The sequence below is a fragment of the Molothrus aeneus genome, chromosome 21 (assembly GCF_037042795.1).
Source record: "Molothrus aeneus isolate 106 chromosome 21, BPBGC_Maene_1.0, whole genome shotgun sequence".
Classification (NCBI taxonomy): domain Eukaryota; kingdom Metazoa; phylum Chordata; class Aves; order Passeriformes; family Icteridae; genus Molothrus; species Molothrus aeneus.
Window position 1 is genome coordinate 6,158,088 of NC_089666.1, and position 19,987 is coordinate 6,178,074.

Sequence of the window (19,987 nt, forward strand, 5' to 3'; positions counted from 1 at the left end):
AAACAGCTCAGGTTTTGTTGCTTTGTTTTCTACCTCGTTTTGTCTTTATCAGCTGCAGTTTTTTGAGGGAAAAGGATGACTGAGGGAAGGGGATCACTGAGGGAAGGGGATCACTGAGGGAAGGGGATCACTGAGGGGAAAGGATCACTGAGGGGAAAGGATCACTGAGAGAAAAGGATCACTGAGGGGAAAGGATGACTGAGGGAAGAGGATCACTGAGGGAAGGGGATCACTGAGGGAAGGGGATCACTGAGAGAAAAGGATCACTGAGGGAAGGGGATCACTGAGGGGAAAGGATCACTGAGGGAAGGGGATCACTGAGGGAAGGGGATCACTGAGAGAAAAGGATCACTGAGGGAAGGGGATCACTGAGGGAAGGGGATCACTGAGGGGAAAGGATGACTGAGAGAAAAGGATCACTGAGGGGAAAGGATCACTGAGGGAAGGGGATCACTGAGGGGAAAGGATCACTGAGGGGAAAGGATCACTGAGGGAAGGGGATCACTGAGGGGAAAGGATCACTGAGGGGAAAGGATCACTGAGGGAAGAGGATCACTGAGAGAAAAGGATCACTGCCAGGATGGATGAGTGGGACACTGCAAAACCTGCTCATTGATGGAACAAAATATCTCTGCCACAACCACACCTCATGGTCACTCTTGGCTGTCTCCTGGTTCTGATCCTGATCCTCTTTACCTGTTAGAACTCCTTTTGCTTAGGGAGACACTGCCTAATTTGCTGCAAGTAGCAGAGGTTCTTTCCTTCACCCACAATTAAAATACAAACTGTGAGAGAAGCCTTGGAATCCTTCTCAGAGCAGATGATGAAAACAAAAGTATCACAGGGGAATTGTGCTCTAAAAACTGGAGAAGACAATAAATGTTTTATGAAATTCTACATCCTAAGGTCAAACTCAATGCACAAAAAAGGTTTAGGTGCAAACCCACATTGCTGGGAAAATATTTTGTTCTGGTCAGTCAAAATTTAGAATATAAAATGCCAGAGCTGCTCTTTTTATCTTACTGGAAGGAAAAAGGGGCCTGTAGAAAAGAATGCAGACTTTCACATATATTTCAATTTTTTTTAAAAATAACAACGCTCACCTTGGGCACGCAGAGAAAGGAGAAAATCCATTTCTATTTCAAACCTAGAAATGAATCTGCAAACCTGAATCTGTATTAAAATGCTTAATTTTTACTCTTTTTCCCCCCTGCTTTCCCAAGTAGCTCAAAAACGAAACAAGAGAGAAGAGCCCGATGTTGAGCTCTTATTTGTGCGTTGTTTTTTTCTCTCCATGCTAGGAGTTTATGGCATAACTACTTCCTCCAACAAGTGAGGAAGTGCAGTCCCAAGGTCCAAGCACTGACCTGGGAACCCTCTTTGGTGACTTTTCTGCCACAGACTTCCCCCCTGACACTGGTCTGTAGAACAGGGACTCAGCTCTGCCTTTTCTTGCACAGAATTTGGAGGATGAATACGCTGAGCGTGGGCTGTGCTGTCACAGTGAAATACAGGTACAGTCAGAGCATGATGAACTTTGTGTGGGACATGAAGAGCAGGAAAAATCCTCAAATCCCACTCCCTCCCCCTCTTAAGGGGCGAATCTGGAGAAGAAACTGGGGCAAAGGGTGAGGTTTAGAAACAGCCCCTGGGCTTGAGGTGCCTCATCCCAACATTCCCAATGCGGGGGGAGATGGGCAAGGTTTGCTCAGCGCCTCGGGGCCGGAAAGGTTTCTATGCCCAAAATCCTCCCCGGCAGCTGTGCCAGGCCGGGCGCTGGGCTGGGGGGAGAAGCTGCTCTGCCCCGCACGAAAGGGCACCCGGAGGCAGTGGAGCTGCGAGTGGCCCGCAAAGCAGACGGCCATAAAAACAACACAAAAATAACACAAAAATAACACAAAGCACTCGGGGGTGTCTGGAGAGGTCTCCCCCGCCCTTGGCTGCGCTGCCGGCTCCCAGCAGATGGGGGAAGTGAGCCGGAGTGGCCCCGCTGAAGGTCGGCTGGGCAGGCTGCAAGGCCAAGGCACAGAGCAGCGATTCCATTTACTGCGGTTGTTTGGAGGAAAAAAACGTGGCGTGTTTTTATTCCTTACTTATTTCGCATATAGACTTTCTCCTCTTGATAAAAGGCCCACGGTACCTGCTGTAAAACACGGAAATTGAAATGGCTTGGGCCATCTGGGAAATAAAAAAGAGTATATTTGGTTATTTTGCACTGTAATAATGAGGAAAAAAATCGGTGATAATGAGCAGGGTTACCTCTCAATCAAGAAACAGCCTGCAGTGGGACAGACTCCAGCTCCACCACAGATATCCTGGGCATCTCAATAGGTTTCAATGTCTCTGCCTCTGTTTTCCCTGGGTAAACAATTCTAGGATCCAGAGGGTGGAAGGGACCTTTGGACATCCCCTGGTCCAGCCCTGCTGCTCCCTGGGCCCTGCCCACTGTGGCTCTGAATTCTCCAAGGATGCAGAACTCACTGCCCCTCTGGGCAGCCTGTTCCACTGTCCGACCCCTCTTACAGTGAAAATAGGAAATTTTGTCTTGTTGGAGTGGAATTTCCTGTATTTGGGATTGTTCCTATTGCTTCTTACCATGCAAGCGGGTGCCAAGTGAGAAAAGTCTGCCTCTGTGTTCTCCATCCTCTCCCCCAGGTGTTTATACACATTTACAGATCCCTCCTGCATCACCTCATCCTGAGGCCAAAGACTCCCAGCTTGCTCATCCTCCCCTCACACGTCAGCTTCGATGCCTTCATCATCCAAATATTTAACTCCATCTTTTCTCCAGCTTGTCCAAATCACCCAGGAATTTCCCCTGGATCCCAGGGTGCTGTTTAAGGGATTTCTCCTGCCTGTGCACTGAGGAGCTGCAGAAAGCAGAGCGTGAAGTCCCCCGCGGGTGCTGTCCCTGCCATGGCATCACCTCCCACAGCCAGGCTGTGACACCACAGCTGTGACACCTCATGGCCACCCCAGCGTGGCCCCACGGGAAGGCAGAGCCAAGGTGAACCCAGAGCAAGGTGAATCTCCCCTCTCTGCTCTGCACCAAGTGTTTAATCACAGGTGGGTGAGCTGCTGGAACAGGGAAATGAACGCAACCTTCCTCCTGCTTTGGGGTGGGAGGTGCCACAGAAATCCCCCTCCTTTGGGAGACTACGCTTCAGAAGCACAGGAAATTGCCTGGATTTAAAAAAGGAACACAAGGAATAATGCTTTTCCAGGCCAGAGAAGGAAGAGAGATTTCCCTCCCTTTCTCTAGTTTATCACATTGCCACCAACAACAAAACCATGTTTCATCAGAGCTTGGCCTTGCTCCCCCAGGTTTTAATCAAAATTATTATTGATGAAAAATCTTAAGGGAACTGTAGCTAGAGATGCTGCAAACCCACTGCTCAGTGCTGTGCCAGAATAATTGTAATGAAAATTCAAAGTTTCTCATTGATTCCTACCTCTTCATTTCCCAACATATCCCACTATTCTAGGTACAAAACCTACACCCCAAAATCTCCAAGATTTAATCAATGTTCAAGATCCCAGGTAACACACATTAATGTAATTAGACAGCACAACAAAATCAGGATAATTAGAGCATCTGTGGAATTACTTTGGTCACTTCTTCATCCATTTACAGCTATAAATCATGAAAGTGCAAGTGTGTACACGTGTCTAATCAACTGATGGCTGTGACACACAGCCCTTCTTCCTGTCCCCTGCTCCTTTTGGCTCCTTGGTGCCTCTTCCCTTTGTAACTCTGTGCAGTCACTTACCCATGGACCTGTGGTTAATCCTGATACCCAAACTGGCTCCTCCGAGTCTGAAAAAGCATTCAGAGAAATGAAACTAAAATAAAAGGAGTTTCTCATCCATCTGGAGATGGGGTGGGGGATGGAAGAGGCAACTGCTAGGCCCAAAACTCAGTCAGATTGTTCTTTATGACATGAGCCCCAAAGCACAGGTGTGGATGTAGAAAGGGCTTTCTTCAAATCTGCATGTCTGAGTTCTAGAGATTCACACCTAAAGCTGTGGCTGCATATTCTCGAATTCAGGGAAGGCTCCAGTAGAAAATCTCTGGCACAGGAAGTTCAGCTTCCTCTCCAGATTTCCTTCCTCCACCTCCTCAGATGCAGAACAGCGGGGAACTCGCCCAGGCCTGGCCAGTGCAAACTCCCCGCAGAGCAGAGCTGGAGTTTGAGGGCAACACCTGCAGCTCCAGGGGTCAGGGGAGGCAGCACAGCCCAGTGGCTCTGGGGGACAACACTGAACCCCAAATGTCCTCAGCTGCTGAGCTGGGCTTGGTACCTGCACACAAAGCCATCAGAGACACAGGACAGTCACTCAGTGCCATCAGAGACACAGGACAGTCACTCAGTGCCAGCACAGACACAGGACAGTCACCTCAGTGCCATCACACACAGGACAGTCACCTCAGTGCCATCAGAGACAGGACAGTCACCCCAGTGCCATCAGAGACAGGACAGTCACTCAGTGCCATCAGAGACACAGGACAGTCACCCCAGTGCCATCAGAGACACAGGACAGTCACCTCAGTGCCAGCACAGACAGGACAGTCACTCAGTGCCATCAGAGACAGGACAGTCACTCAGTGCCATCACACACACAGGACAGTCACCCCAGTGCCATCAGAGACAGGACAGTCACTCAGTGCCATCACACACACAGGACAGTCACTCAGTGCCATCACACACAGGACAGTCACTCAGTGCCATCAGAGACACAGGACAGTCACCCCAGTGCCATCAGAGACACAGGACAGTCACTCAGTGCCATCACACACAGGACAGTCACCTCAGTGCCATCACAGACACAGGACAGTCACTCAGTGCCATCAGAGACAGGACAGTCACTCAGTGCCATCAGAGACAGGACAGTCACCCCAGTGCCATCAGAGACACAGGACAGTCACCCCAGTGCCAGCACAGACACAGGACAGTCACCTCAGTGCCTACACAGACAGGAGTCACCTCAGTGCTGTGGCACTGGGCACTGGGCACTGGGCACTGCGCAGGAAGGGGTTAATCCCACGACTCACCTGCTATTCCATCCAAGCAAACAGAAAAGAGTCCTTGGGTTTCAGTCCCATCAGATGCTCAGAGTGAGAGATTAATAATAAATAATAAATAATAAATAACAAATAATAAATAATAAATAATAAATAATAAATAATAAATAATAAATAATAAATAATAAATAATAAATAATAAATAATAAACAGGAGCAGCATCAGTTCCAGTGGCAAAGGGGGACGCTGGCTCGGGTGCATTTCTGCTGACTGGTGCACATCAGGAAACCACAGAGCGCTTTTAGCTTTGACTCCAACATTAATTTTGGCAGTGGAAAGAGGTTTTATTAAAAGTACTGAAAATGTCATTCATCTTTATTCGTATTGCATTTGTTACAAGGATTTAAACCCCAATATGGAACTATAGGGAGAAGAAAAAATGGAGATTGACTCATCTGATCATAAAAATAAATGGAACTCTAAACATGTTTTAAATAGTAAGAAGTACATTTGGGTATTATATTTCTAATACTGGAAGGTGGTACTGATCTGAACTGTTTTTCATGGTTTGTTTTTTCTCCAAGGTGTTCTTTCTGAACCCCTTATAAACTAAATTATTTGTAGGTAAGCTATGATGGTAGACCATAATCCATAGGGGAAAAATAAATAAAAGGTGGAAATGTGAAGAATTGAAACCATTCCATTATTTTTAAATATTAAATTCAAAGGAAACAAAACTATTCTTTGCAGTACTACCCAGTAACAGAAGAGATTTGAAATCCTGCTGTAAGTCCATTTACCCAAAATTGTCTTTTTGCCCATTTCAGTTAATGCTGGACAGAACATTGATACTGCTGGATCTTTGCTAGGATGTTCCCAAGCTGAGCTAAGTGGGGAATTTAAATTACTTGCAGTCTAGAACTCCTAACCCGAAATCCAGATTTTTCTGCTGCAAATATAAAATTTACAAAATAAAATTTAAAAAAAATCTGATGCAAATCCCTACTGGCAGCAGTGTGGCAGAAACCACAAAAGCCCAATGACCTTTCTGCTTTATGGGATTGGCACAACAGCACCAGAAATGGAAGAGCTGATTTCCAGCTGCGACAGCTCTGGAGTGAAAATGTCTTTAATCAAGCATCACCTCTCAACACACAATAATCACCTACAAGCAGGTTTGATTCTCAGGTCTGACACTGGATTGTTCAGTGAGTAAAAAGTTAAAGGTGTTTAGAGAGCACTGGGTTTTTATGGGTTTTCTTCCTAGTTCATGATAATGTTATCACTGGGGAAAGGAGGTGGTTTATGTTACTTTGAGTATCTATTTTTTAATGTATTTCTTGACCCTGTGCAACTTCCTAGTCCAGACTTGCTTGTGTTTTAAGGTTTATAAAAATATTTCCCATCAAAATTATTTCTTCAGTAAATATTTTGGCTTGACTAAGCAAAACTATACATGTAGAGGGGCTTCTTTTTTCCACTATATGTAATTGTCTTTGTATAAAAACTAAATTTCATGTGCTGTTTATTTACTAAAACATCCATTCATTCAGCCTCTGAAAATCCAACTGTGTTGGCTGCTTGCACTTTGTCAGTTCTCTTGAGCAGTGGCTACAGAGATGTCACACTTTATATCAAGTTTTGTTTTGCTGCTTGGAAAAATGAATTTTATAAGCACATTCTCTGTAACAGGTTCTCCCAAGGAAGGGTTTCACAGAATTGCTGACAAATGCTTTGAGATTTGAGATATTTACTGGAACAGATCCCCCAGGTCACAGGAAAATTCTCTTTTTTGTACATTTAGAATCCAGCCCAGACTCTCACTCAAAGGACATGAGCAAAATTTGGCTTTAAGTTCTTTCATTCTGAGCAGCAACTGAACTGTGTTTTACTTTTTTCCCAAATACATTTTCCCAAATAAATACTTTTTTTTTTGGAGTATGGGATGTAACCATCACTGAACCTACTCATTTTATTCCCTATTGCAATTCAATTAATGCCTACTGAACTTTCCAATTGACTTCCCAGGGATTCTCCAAGGACAGCGGTCAAGTCCCCTGACCATGAATATTTTTGTTTCCTGGATTCTGGAATCTTGCAGGAGCACTGAAGTTCTCCTTCAGCTGCAGTTGAGGCCCTTGGAGAGAGCAGCAGTGGCTGGCAGCAGCTCCCTCAGGACACACAGCTGTGCCCTTGCCCACACTGCTCCTCCAGGGCTGGAGGAAGGGCTGGAAGCCCACGGGAATCTGACACACAGCAAGGTGAGCAAATCCTTCTTGCCTCTGAGGGGATTTCAAACTCCACCACAGGCCTGGTGTGGCTGCATCATGGAAAGTTCAGCAGCTAGGCTGAGTTCTCAGTGTGGATTCTAAACTCTCAGCATCTCCTGGGTCCCAGTTGTTTTCCTGTTTGCTGCTCAATGAACCCCTTGAGGAAAGTCCCTTTAAATGGGGAAATATGAGGCTTTAAATGGGGAAATATGAGGCTTTAAATGGAGAAATGTGAGGATTTAAATGGAGAAATGTGAGGCTTTAAGCTTTTACTCAAACTGCTTGATCAGCCTTCATGCAGCCCAAGTGTTACCCACTTAAAGGAAGGCCTGCATGTGTGCAATTAGTTGGGTGTGTTTATGGATGTGTGTAAACACACAATGCAGAATCTCATTTCTAAGATTATTATAACAATTCCCTTTGTTGCTTTTATATTATTTTCCAAGAGCAACAAAGGACTTTTAAAAGCCAAGCTACAGCTTGCAAGTTTAAAGGTACAGCAAAAATGGAAACTCATAATAAATACCTGAGTACAAAGGAAAACCAGAATATCCCCAGCCCGTGGCAAAGAGCTCTGATACATTTCTGATTCTAGGGAAAATACAATCAAAGCTATTCTCTTGTCTTCCTCAAGATGGATTTGTTTAAATAGAATGAAAAAAAAAGGAAAATTGGTGTTTGGTAAGTGTATACCATGCTCAGACCAACCTTGAGACACCTGTTTATGCTTCTAAGTTGGAAGATGAAAAAAAAGAAAAGTTCAGAACAGAGCACTCCCAGCAGAGAAGTTTTGTGTTTTGTTGAACAAGTATCTACATTAAATAGATTATAAAATTACAAGATTATAAATTAGATAGATTATTAGATTACAGAATTCTGTATTTGTGTCACTGTAGGATTGTGTCACAGTATAAAATCAGGTGCTGACTGTGAGGAACAGGAGATCCAGGTTCAAGCAACCCCAACATTTCATCTCCCTTCTGTCCATCAAGTGCTGGGTGTTGGTGGCTGAAGAATTTCACATCACTCTGCATCAGCTTCCTAAGTCTAAGACAACAGTATTTGTATTTTTGTAGCTTTGGAAAATGCTACAAGTTCTGCCAAAGATAGGAACCAGGATTAAATTTGTATTATTCTTGAAGTGAGAGATACCTGTGGCAAAGGAATAGGAGCATGGTTTTCCCTGGAAATGAAAGCACCTCCAGCCATAATTTGTGAGAAAAGCAGATTAGAATTTGTGAGAAAACAGAACTGGAGCTAATGCCTTCTTAAGGACATGGAGCCCAGTGTGTCCTGCTCCAATTCTGCCTCTGCTGAGGACAAAATATTCCCAGGCAATCGTATAAGAGCCATGATTATAACACTGCCAGGAACACACCCAGGAAAGCCCTGGCTTTTCACAGCTCTGCTACTTCCCTTCCACAGCAATGGATTTTTCCAGAGGATTTTGGAGTGACTTCCAAAGTCTCTCAAAAATTCTGAATTAACTCTCCCTGACCCATCTCACACATACCCCATCCTGGCCCTCACCAAAAGTGGAATTCAGGAATTCCTTGGCTGTATCAGTTATAAACTCAGTGGATGGACTGTGCTGTTTGACACAAGGACTCTCAGAACCAGCTCTCCTTACCTTAAATCCTTGTCAATTATATTCTCTGCAGACTAACACACTTTTGCTAATTTTATGCCATGTTCTCAGAAGTGTTTAAAATAACTCTTTTGTTCCATAATAATAGGGAAACTGAAAGAAACTGTGAGAATGCAGAATGTAACTAAGGAGACTGAGCTACTCCTACTTTTTGCTCTGCCTGGCCCCACTGAGGATTTCTGTTCAGTTTGCTTTTACTTATTTATTTTCTCTAATGAATGATCTTGATATTCTGCTACCTGGGTCCTTCCTCAGAAGGTAGCAGTGATGATTGTCATCCAATTGTTAAAGAAGTGGCAAATAACAGCAGGTTGGAACTGCTCTGAATTAGGTTTTAAAAAATAAAACAATAGTAAAAACCAGGAGTTTTGAATAGACTCAGGGCTGAAGCACAGCAGAAGTTTAGACATTGTATAAGCTTCCTTTAATTTTGGTGCAATGTCAGGAGAAATGAGAGTTCTGCTTTTCTTTAGGGAGCAAATGGAGAACTTCAAACCAATTCAGAGTCACGGGAGTGTCTCCTTGGCTCCCTCCAGGGCTCACAGAACGCACCCTGCAGCCACCAGAGGATACCAAGGCAGCCCAGATGCTGTGGGATGGGCAATGGTGTGGTTCTGGAACGTGAGGTGGAGTTCTGAGCCAGGCTATTAACAACACTCACCTGAGGTAACACAAAAAGGAGGCAAAACACAATTATTTATTACTTCAACAATAATCTTACACCATCTGAGGAGCTTTGCAACTTTGAGAAGTGCTGATTTTTCACCTTGTTGTAGAAAGCATCGTTTATACCTGTTTGGTGAGAGTTATTCTGTCCGAGCCTAGGGGCACCTTGATTTACCATAACAATCATACAAGAACAACACAACAGGTAAATTTTGAGTATAACCATGGTATTTGTATGCAAAAATCAATTACTTTAAGCAGTGAAACTGCCCAAAGCTTCACCCAACTCAGGATGCTCCCTACAAAGGGGTTAATGGCAGCTGATTGAGAAAAAGGTGCCAGACATTTTGCAATGGAGAAGTGTGGAGCAACCTTTCCACTGAGAGGATTTCTGTAGCTCTAACCCAGGACCAGAACTGTCACTTCAAAGTGCACTAATCAAAACCATTAACATTTGTTTTATTAATTATCCATCCCAGATCTTCAAGTACTCACAGATGTTTTCAGTGAAATTTTGAGTTTTAAACAATATTTTTGCAGTGTATAGAAAGAGATAAACTTATATCTGCTAAGTCCACTTAATTCTGGTGATTTGCACATTCATCCACTGAACAGTGCAAACTATGGCAGTTCATGGAGCTGTGCAAAAAATTAGGATTAAAAATGAAAAATAAATTTAAAAAATAGAGAGAAGGCCTGTGCAGCAGCTTCCAGCACAGGATCATGTAAGGACAGCAGAATAAACCACCTTGTTGCACACAGCAATGAGGGATTCCTCAGATTATAAAACCTCCAGGCTTTAAAAATCAGAATGCTGGAAACAAAACAGAGCTTCTTAGGAGGGGGTAAGATCTGAATGTGTATTTTATTTAAAAAAATCCAAACCGTGTTTAGTCCTTAGAATTGCACCACTGGTAAAAGCATGTAAGAGAAATCAAAGGAGGAAAAGCAGAATCTGCATGATAAGGATGTGCAATGGGAAAAAAGCATGCATTAGTTTAAAATGGTATCAGTTGTAATTATGTAATTTATGACATAATTAATTCACAGTGCAACTGTTCGAGTCCAATAACAGAATCTCAATCCAGCTATTTTCTCAAAGAAGCAGAATGTGATTTACTATTTGCTATCAATCTCAGAATGTTATTTTTGTCCATTACACAGATTCTTTTCTGTATGATCCAGTGCTAGCTGAAAATTTTCCACAAAATCTCATAAGATTGAGAATTTTTCCTTTGTAAAACAGAGACTTTTTTTTAACCTTTTATGTATGGTACCTTTTTTTGCCTAATGTACTAAGTGGTCATTCTTTTCCACATAAATGGAATATTTCCATAAGGATGTTTTAATCTCTGCTAAGCCTAAAAGCAATCTCTAACTAAAAAAAATTAAAAAACCAACACACAACTTGCCTACTATAAATCTCACTTACATTTAACGACTAAAATATTGTGTTTAACTGCTTTTGAAATCTGTTTGCAACTTTGCAAATATCTAATAAACTTGTGGTGTTTCTTAAGCACTCAGATTAAATCAGTATTTTCCAGATGGGGATGCTGGATGAATCTCTAGCCTCAGGAACACTGACATCCCCATCTGCACCCAATGTGGTTCCACAGATTTTCACATTCCTGTCCACATTTCAGGGGTGGAACAGAAATTTCCCCATGGCTACTGGAAAGAATATTAGCAATTTGGGACAGGAATTCAAGAATAATTTATTTTAATGTCAGTAAATTTCCTATTTTGTTATTTGTAAATCACAAGGTGATGAATTAAAGTGTTAATGCATGATAAAAGTTATTTAAAAACAAACATTTGATCATTATAAATCAAAGGCTTAACCACACCAGGATCTAATAGTTTTTCATAACAGACAACCTGAATAATAGCCAATCCACTTTCCTACAGTTTAAATGGCAAACCTGCTCTTTCTTTCACTAATTAAAGGTAACCACACCTCTCTTCAGAAGGCATGACAGAAGGAACACTGGTTTAAATTCTAGGGAAGCAAGAATCTACTGGGGGAAGAGTTTGCAGAACAAATATTGGCCTCATTAACCTTTTTTTGGTTGTTTCTTGTTGTGTTTGTGGGGTTTTGTGTGTTGTGGGGTCTTTTCTTTATTTTCTTACAGTGTATTCGTGCTGGATAGGTTTTAATTGAAAATTGGCTATAATGCTGTGGGTTGTTTTACTTTTACTATAAACCTGTTTTGGTTGCCAAGTAACCTCACCTTTTAGCAGGGTATAAACAAATATTTGGGAAAACCCCCAGATTTAGACCTGTGATAGGAGGAAAAGCGACACAATAGTGTATCTCTACTTACTTCTCAATATTAACTAGGGTTTCAGTATCAGTTCTGGTGGGAAATTATTCCATTTTGGTGGCATGTCTCTTGCCTGGTTTATGTGAGGTCCCATCTGCAAGACAGAAATTGCAAATTTTATGCTTCCTTATTTTTTTTTTTTCTTACTTTCTCTTTCATGCAAACCCTTCCAGATCAGTGATGGATGCTGTGAGAGCATGAAAAGAATGCTCTGGAAACTTTGGCTGTGTGAGTACCTTTATAAGCAAAGCCGGAAAAAAGAAGTTCTAAGCTACAGAATTGCTGTTTGTCGAGTTCCTGAGGGAAAGATCACTGAATCACAGATTTGTGAGGGTTGGAAGGGCTCTCTGGAGATCACCCCGGCCAAGGCAGGGTCACCTGGAGCAGAAATAGGAATAGTGTCAAGATATGTCTGGGATGGCTCCAGAAAGGGACACTCCGCACACAGCTGCTCCCTGCCACCCTCACGGAAAGAGGTTCTTCCTCATGCCGAGGAGGAACTTCTGGTTTAGTTCGCAGCCATTGCTCTCCGTCCTGTGGCTGGGCACCGCTGAAGAGCCTGGCACCATCCCCCGACACCCCTCGGAGGTATTTTTATTCATTAACGAGATCCCTCCTCAGTCTTCCCAGACTAACCAGGCCCAGCTCCCGCAGTCTCTCCTCACACGATGATATGAAGATTTTTATCGCTTGCCAGCCTCTTGTGAGCAGCATTTTAAGGCCTGTGGCCTTTCCCGCTCGGCAGCCCGGAGCACTCCCATTTAACGCGGTATGGAGCCTCTGCCTCTCCCAGCCCTGAGCTTAAACACCATTTGTGGGTCCAGTTTCGTGCCTTTTTGTTCCCATGCGGCTCTTTCAGACTTGTTTTCGGCCTGCAGGGCCGGCGGGGCGGCTGCGATCCCCCCGCCCGCCCTCGCCCTTTGTTCGCTGAGGGGAGGGAGCGCGCGGGAGCGCGGGCGGGAGGCGGGAAGCGCGCGGCCGCCGCCAGCGTAAGGGGCCGAAGGGCGTTGCCCGCGCGGGAGCGCGCACCGCGAGCCTCCCGGTCGCGCGCACCGCCCGCCCGCCCGCCCTCCCTCCCGGCCGCGCTGGGCGGGTGCCCGGTGGAGGCGGCGGAGCCTCCGGTGAGGCTCGCGGCGGCCGGGGCGGCGGAGCCTCCGGTGAGGGTCGGCGGGGAGCGGCGGGGCCGCGCGGGGCGGCGGGCCGGGGCGGGGTGGGAGCCGAGCCGGGGTTTCCCGGGCGGGCAGCACGGGCGGGGCGGAGGGAGGAGGGGAAGGAGGGAGGTTCGCCGCGCCCAGGCTGCCGCTGCCCGATGGCTGCGGGGAGCTGAGCGGGCTGAGGAGGAGTCGAGACCCAGCGACACCCCCTCCCCCGCGGATCCCTCCTTCCCGCTCGGCTCTGCCGCCTTCCCCGGGACCCGCCGGGCGCATCGCGGGCGGCTCCCCCGCTCCTCCTCCGCCGCCTCCTCCTCCTCCTCCGCCCCCCTTCCCTCCCCAGGCCGGCGGGACGCGGGCAGGACCGCGGGCGGCGGACGGACCGGCCCGGTTCATGAGCAGCGGCCGGGAGGGCAGGTAACCGTGTGAGGGGTGCGGGGAGGGCGGGGGTCCCTCAGAACGCGTTTCCCGCCCGCCGAGCCCCGGCCGGCCCCACCCCGGGGCCATCTTCCCTCGGCTCCCCCTCAGCCCCGCTCCTTCCCCTCCCCCGCGCTTCCTCCTCCTGCCGCACTTCTCCTTTCCCTCTCCTTTCCTCCCTTGTCCTCCCCTTCCGCCGCCGCACCGGGGGCCCTCCGGGCCGCCGCCTCCTCATCGCCCCCGTTCTCGGCGACCCCCGGTATGGCGGGGTTGGAAATAGCCCCCCTCCCCCGCGCTTCCCACCTCCTCGGGGCTCCAGCTTCCCCTAAAAAAGAAGTGTGTTTGTAGCTGGAGGAGGAGGGGAAAAAGGTGGGGGTGGGACTGATTCCCTCTCGAAGGCTTCCAGGCGAAAAGGGAGGAGACCTCGGATCTTGCGGGGTTCCATTTTTAATTATAATTACGCTGTAGTGGTCCCTGCTAGACGCTTTTGGGGTCTTGTCTTAAACCACAAAAGGCGAGTTCCCGAGCGATCCAGCCGGCAGAGGGAATATTTGGAGAGAAATATTCAAGGGGAAGGAGGAAAAAAAAAAAAAAGGCAATGGTGTGGCTGCTGTAATGGTGGAAAACTGATTAAGAGGAGCCGGGGGTGAGACAAACAGGGTAAGGCTGCTTGCAGCACCCCCAGCCAGCCGAGGGCTCGCAGATGGGGCTCATGCTGGGTGTGCTGGGCGAGGGAGGGGTAGGGAAGGTTTTGTTCTCGTTAGAACCGGAACCGAGCATGGATTCAAACCGCATATTTGTTCCCCCATGTATTACGGTGCTGCATATTTTTGTGTGCCCGTAGCAGCGATAACGAAGATCATGGAGGGTGTTTGCTACAATAGAAAGATGGAGTTTTCTCCTTGCAAATGTTGTTTAAAATATTGCTTCAGTTCTGAGCTTTTTATCGAAAGGATTTGAGCGTTATTTTTTTTTTTTTATCCATGCAAGGGATATTGAACGTGTAGGGTTTTTAATCCTACAGCTTTGTAGGGAACGAGGATGTGTAAAGCCTTGCATGTAAATATGAAAGAGATAAAGCGTTTTATTAACGAAAAAATCTTGTCCAGAAGAAAATCAGAATGATGTAGAGGTTGTTGTAAGATGTCAATTTATCATTCCTGAAGATGAACTGAAATTTTAACGAATGTGATATTTCATTATTCTCTAACAAAGTCATGGCTGGGACTCGTTTTTAAACCAGGCATCCTTTCTAGGATGTGCCGACTGCCACGTTATTATGTATTGTCTCCACGGGAGGAAATAGGAGGAAAGCACTGTAAATGTAAGGCTTAAGTGATTATTGAAACAGCTTTTGAGAATAGTTGGCTCAACTTGGGGAGGCGATTTAAGACTGAAAAATTAAACGTTTTGCTGCTCTGGGATATCTGCACCTAATCGTGAGACATTTATCCCGTATTTTAAGCTGATCTGGACACGAGGCTGTGAATCGAGACAAAATGCTGTCGATGTGTGTGTGAAATACGTGTGAGGAAATGAAGATAATATGTTAATACCTAAATCCGTCGCTAAATGTGATAGATGAGAGTTTCTTTCTCTCCCTTGTGCTTGAGGAGAGGAGAAGGAGCAGGGGTGATAATAGTGTAGTTGTTTTGGTGGCTGCAGATTAGCCAGGGTGTCTGTTTGATTTTCTTTTTGCTGTGAATGAATGGATCTCTCTGTGCCTGGGCCCAGTAGCTGCAACAAGATGGCGTTTGCAGCAAGGCAGCTCTCATTTTTCAACTCCTCCTCACCCCAGCTTTGCCAAACTAGATCTTATTTCGTAATTGTGTTTTAGATTTACTTTCTCATTCTCTTTGCTTTCTTCTGTTCTGGGGTGGGGGTAGGAGGGGCGTTTGGAAGATTGCTGTGAGAAATCTGGGGGGTTTTTTATTTTTTTTTTCTTAATTTTTGTGAGCTCCTCCAGATAGGAACTAGGTGGGAGGAGTAAATAGTTTTATTGAAATGTTCACATAGGCTCTTAACTGAATAAAGGGGTGCCACAATTTTCGTTTTTACCTTGCAGCGCCTGCTTAACACCACCAAAATACCCCTGGCTTTTGTGAAGCCTGTTGCTAAAAAGCAGTTTTTAAACGTGGAGCGCAGGTACACAAAGGCTGCTGGGCCGCGGGTCTCTGCTGCCAGGTAATCTCAGATCACAGCCTGTGCAGACAGGTGTCTTTCTGTGGCACAGGAGTCTCCTGGCTGCTTCACAGCACTCCCGGTTTGGGGAGGGTTCCGGGCTGCTGCTGACCCAGAATTGCTGCCATCCTCTGGGTAACTGTGCTTTTAATGGGCAGGAGTCAGAATCGGGCTGGGGGTGTTCGAACACCTCTGTGTCTGAGCGGTCTGTTTCAAAATAACGCTGCAAAATTCTACAGCCTTTTGTGTGTTGCTTTTGGTATCTTTTGAGTAAAATGGACTTTTGATTTGGAGCTCCTGTGATATTTCACTCTAGTGCCAAACACCTTAACTTCGGTAGCCTAAATAAAATAGCTTGGTTAATATTTGATATACTGGACTCAGGCTTAAAACAATACACTTCCCAGCAAGAAAAATAAGAAATGCTTGTTATGTCTCCTGCATTCAAGTGACCTCCAAACCTTTGATATTATCAAACATTTTACTACTGTTTATCTATTACTTAATGTATAATCAGTTGTTTGTTAGTTTATTGGAGTAACCCAGCTGTAGCTCATGCAGAAGGAAGCTGGGAACAGCAGAGCTGATTTTCAGTTGAGGCTTGCAGGGCTGGTGTTTTTCTAATTAAAAAAAAAGCTGAAATTAGCTGAGTGCATTTTATTCCTCTGGTGTTTCATGAACATTTTTTTAAAATTAAGAATACTGTCTAATAAACTGTTAGTTCCATTGAAGTTAATGTCCTGTTAAATCTTAAATTACTAAAATTTTTTTGTTACTACTACTTTAGCCCTTTAGTACAGGATCAGAAAGGAGCAGAGTGAAGTGAGATTCTGTTTTGGGTAAGATAAATTACATTTATCCTTGTTGAGTCCTTGCATCTGCTAAGTCAGTACGTAGCAGGCATCCTAGCATGAAATCTTTGACAACATGGTAAATTAAAATTCCACAGGAAATCTTAGCAGAACAGTTCTTTAAATCACCTCCGTGCCTCATGGAAGTGTGGAGATGCTGTATTTGAACTTAATGAGAATTCTTGTGTAAGTAATCAATGAAGTTCTGTATAATCAGGGAGTGGACAGAATTTTGTGCAGCATTATTCTTAATATCATCCCAGAAGAAACCCTCCACAGCTATGAAAAATCTTAAAACTTGAACCATTCAACTAATTTACTTTAGGATAAGAAAACCCTTCAACTCATGCAGCTCCAAGGCCCTTTAATTAGAATAGAAATAGAAATGGTGTTTGTAGGATGCCTTTTCCTGGAATGAAGCAAGACGTTGGCTGCCCTGTGTCACTTCCTGGTGCTTTGGAGGCTTCCATTTGGTCATGTGGAAAACAACCCAACTGCTTCTTCTTAAATAGTAACTTAGTTATGATTTCCCAATCCCTGTGAAACCAGATGCCAATTCATCTGTAACTTCTGTTGTTTTTGTAGATTCCTACCAGGCCTGGAGCTGTGGTTGGGGATGTTAAGCGAGTGTTGGCTTCAGCTGGTTTTGTAGTCACTGCAATCAAAAATTGGAGTTGTTGGCGCTCTGTGAAACCAGCAGTAGATTTGTCTCCTCCGCTCCGGCCTCAGCTCATGTTCGAGGCACTGAATTGGATTAAATTCTTACTGTCCATGGATTTTGGCTCTCAGCATTAGTGGATTGGTAATTGATATTCTCAATTTTCATATCCACTTTGAGCCATATGGCACACCGTGTTGTCTCAGCAATGCATTTAGCGCCGCTTTCTTGTGAGCAGGTTGAAATGGGAAATTGGCCATTCCAGTTGTTCAATCACCCTTGGGTCAGTTGTCCTTGGAGCCTCTAATGCCTCTGGTCATGGCAGAATTTCAGATGGGGTCTTATTTATAATACAGAATTTCAGATGGGGTCTTTTTTTATACAGAATTTCAGATGGGGTCTTTTTTTTAACACAGAATTTCAGATGGGGTCTTTTTCTTATAGAGAATTTCAGATGGGGTCTTTTTTTATACAGAATTTTAGATGGGGTCTTTTTCTTATACAGAATTTTAGATGGGGTCTTTTTTTTGTACAGAATTTCAGATGGGGCCTTATTTATACAGAATTTGAGATGGGGTCTTTTTCTTATAGAGAATTTCAGATGGGGTCTTTTTTTATACAGAATTTTAGATGGGGTCTTTTTTTAATACAGAATTTGAGATGGGGTCTTTTTTTAATACAGAATTTGAGATGGGGTCTTTTTTAATACAGAATTTGAGATGGGGTCTTTGTTTTATACAGAATTTGAGATGGGGTCTTTGTTTTATACAGAATTTGAGATGGGATCCTTTTTTGATACAGAATTTTAGATGGGCTCTTTTTTAATACAGAATTTGAGATGGGGTCTTTTTTTATACAGAATTTCAGATGGGATTTTTTTTTATCCAGAATTTTACTGGTTATGTGGCCAAAAAAAAAAAAAAAAGATAACCTTGAAAGCAGCTTGCTTGCATTAATGAAATGTTTCTTAAGCATGTGACTGAAGATAAAATTGACATTTTTTGAAGGGAGTCTCTTGGTTGCTTCATGTGCAGACTGAAAATGAAAAGAATACATATTCCATTCAAAATGTTTCTTTTCTCCCCACTGATAAAGTTGGAAGTAGCATTAGCCAAGGTCATGATAAAAAACAAAAATACCCCCAAGCCCCTCTGTTTCTATTTAACATAGTGTCTCCATTTATTATTTCTTCCCAGGGTGTCCAGTGTGCTGGGGATTTTGGGAGTGTGGATTTGTTTTTCACCAAACAGAAATATATGCAGAATCCATAGATCCTTGAGCCAACTGGTAGTTGAGCAGAACATTAAGGGGTTTTTAAAAGCTTGGAGCTGGCTATGAGCAATACCTTTACTTGAGATGCCAAAAGAATCAATGTAAATTACTGTGCAAGGCTTCCTAGTACCAAATATGGACACTCCAGGATAGGTTTTTAGGCAGAATACTGCATTTTTGTTAAAATAGTAATTATTTCTGAGTAGAGAGGAAGGAGAGGGTTAGCCTTGGAGTAGAAATACACACTTAAAAATCATTTTGTGAACATAAAAATCAGATCTTCTTGGCCTCTTTTTTACCAGCTGACCTTCTAAAATGAGTTCTTTGCAATTAATATCTTGTAAGAGTATTCATTTGTATTAACTGCAAATGAATTCATGTATGAATATATCAATACTTGTCCACTGCATTTATTGGAACGATGCAGAATATTTATAATTTGTTAATCTCTTAAAAATACACTGGAATATTTCTGGAGGGTTTGAGTGCACTGGCTCCAGGGGTGATGTTTCCCTTGGCCAGTATATTCTCAGAAATGCAGGAATTTTCTGTCTTGAACCCAGCTAGGGAGTACTGACAATATCCTGGGTGCCATCTGGAAGCAGCCAAGATGTGGTGGCTCCTGCTATGTATATCTTACTCTCACTTTTAGTGGGGGTGCTGCAATTAGATGCCTACATGGGAATTTTTGGTTTTTTAATGTGTTAGCCAAAAAAAAAATTCCTTTTTTGGGGACGTTATGGAAGTGTGATTTGTAAGGAGCCATGGAAATAATAACTTGTAAATTCTCTGCAGGGTTTTTAGTGCTGGCCTGAAGTGGCAGAAGATAGAGATGCATCTAGGTGTTGTACATTGACCTGGTTATTGGGATTTGGGCAATGAGGGCTTGAGAAAGCAGTTAAAAAGCAAATGTTGAGATGTTGCTGGAGTTAAGTCTTGTTAAAATGCAATAAAGTAACTCCAGCAGGTTTAAAATTGGAATCCTTTGGGGAAGGTGTTGCAGACATTTTGAAGATGTTCCTAAAGGGAACACAGTCATAAATTTTAGATTTATGAACATGTTCCCTTTATCAAATATTCCCTGGTAATTAAGAATTGTTGAAAACAAGGCGGTTTTGTCAGGAAGGGAAGACCTCCAGTTATTTCTGCATGTGATGGGACTGAAGGGTTAAAATTTGATCCTAATGATGGATCAGTGAGGATGAGGCTGGAGACTGAGGAAGGTGACCTGAGGGGGCTTAGAGGGGACAACTCCAAGGTGGCTCTGTCATTGAGGGTGGGAAGGACAGGCCAAACCTTGGAGCTCTTTTCACAGATCATCTTCAGAACTTGAGGAGGGAAAAATGAGCAGCATCAAATACAGTGAAGGCAGAGAGGCTGGTTAAAAACCTAGCTGCCATTTTAATGGGAAATGGAATTCATTGCTGTAAGTAGTTGCCCTGAAACTGCTTCATTAAAAATAAGTATATTAATTGAGGAGGTAGAATATCAGCTTGTCAAATCACTGCAATTTCTAAATGTCT

The 19,987-nt window shown here is 44.1% G+C and overlaps 1 protein-coding gene and 1 long non-coding RNA gene across 10 annotated transcripts in view; one reads left to right on the forward strand and one right to left on the reverse strand.

Annotated features, from left to right (window-relative positions):
- Nucleotides 1–9,338: 9,338 nt before the first annotated feature.
- LOC136565560 (uncharacterized) lies at nt 9,339–13,849 on the reverse strand. 3 transcript variants are annotated; one of them, XR_010784886.1, is made up of 4 exons: nt 13,806–13,843; nt 12,171–12,312; nt 11,935–12,028; nt 9,339–9,602 (listed from the first exon to the last, which is right to left on the reverse strand). It is a non-coding gene; the product is annotated as an uncharacterized lncRNA (long non-coding RNA). The 3 variants fall into 3 exon arrangements; XR_010784884.1 differs by lacking the exon at nt 12,171–12,312 and having other exon boundaries at nt 13,806–13,849; XR_010784885.1 differs by lacking the exons at nt 12,171–12,312; nt 13,806–13,843 and adding an exon at nt 12,571–12,844.
- Nucleotides 12,987–19,987, forward strand: part of GNB1 (G protein subunit beta 1) — a 39,649-nt gene continuing 32,648 nt past the window's right edge. For 2 of the 7 annotated variants that reach the window (XM_066564212.1, XM_066564213.1), the window contains exon 1: nt 13,211–13,502. The gene's annotated coding sequence lies outside the window, so the exon portion shown is untranslated. Of the gene's footprint in view, nt 13,092–13,209; nt 13,503–13,945; nt 14,163–19,987 lie in introns of those variants that run through there. The other 5 variants (XM_066564208.1, XM_066564210.1, XM_066564214.1 and 2 more) reach the window with 5 other exon arrangements.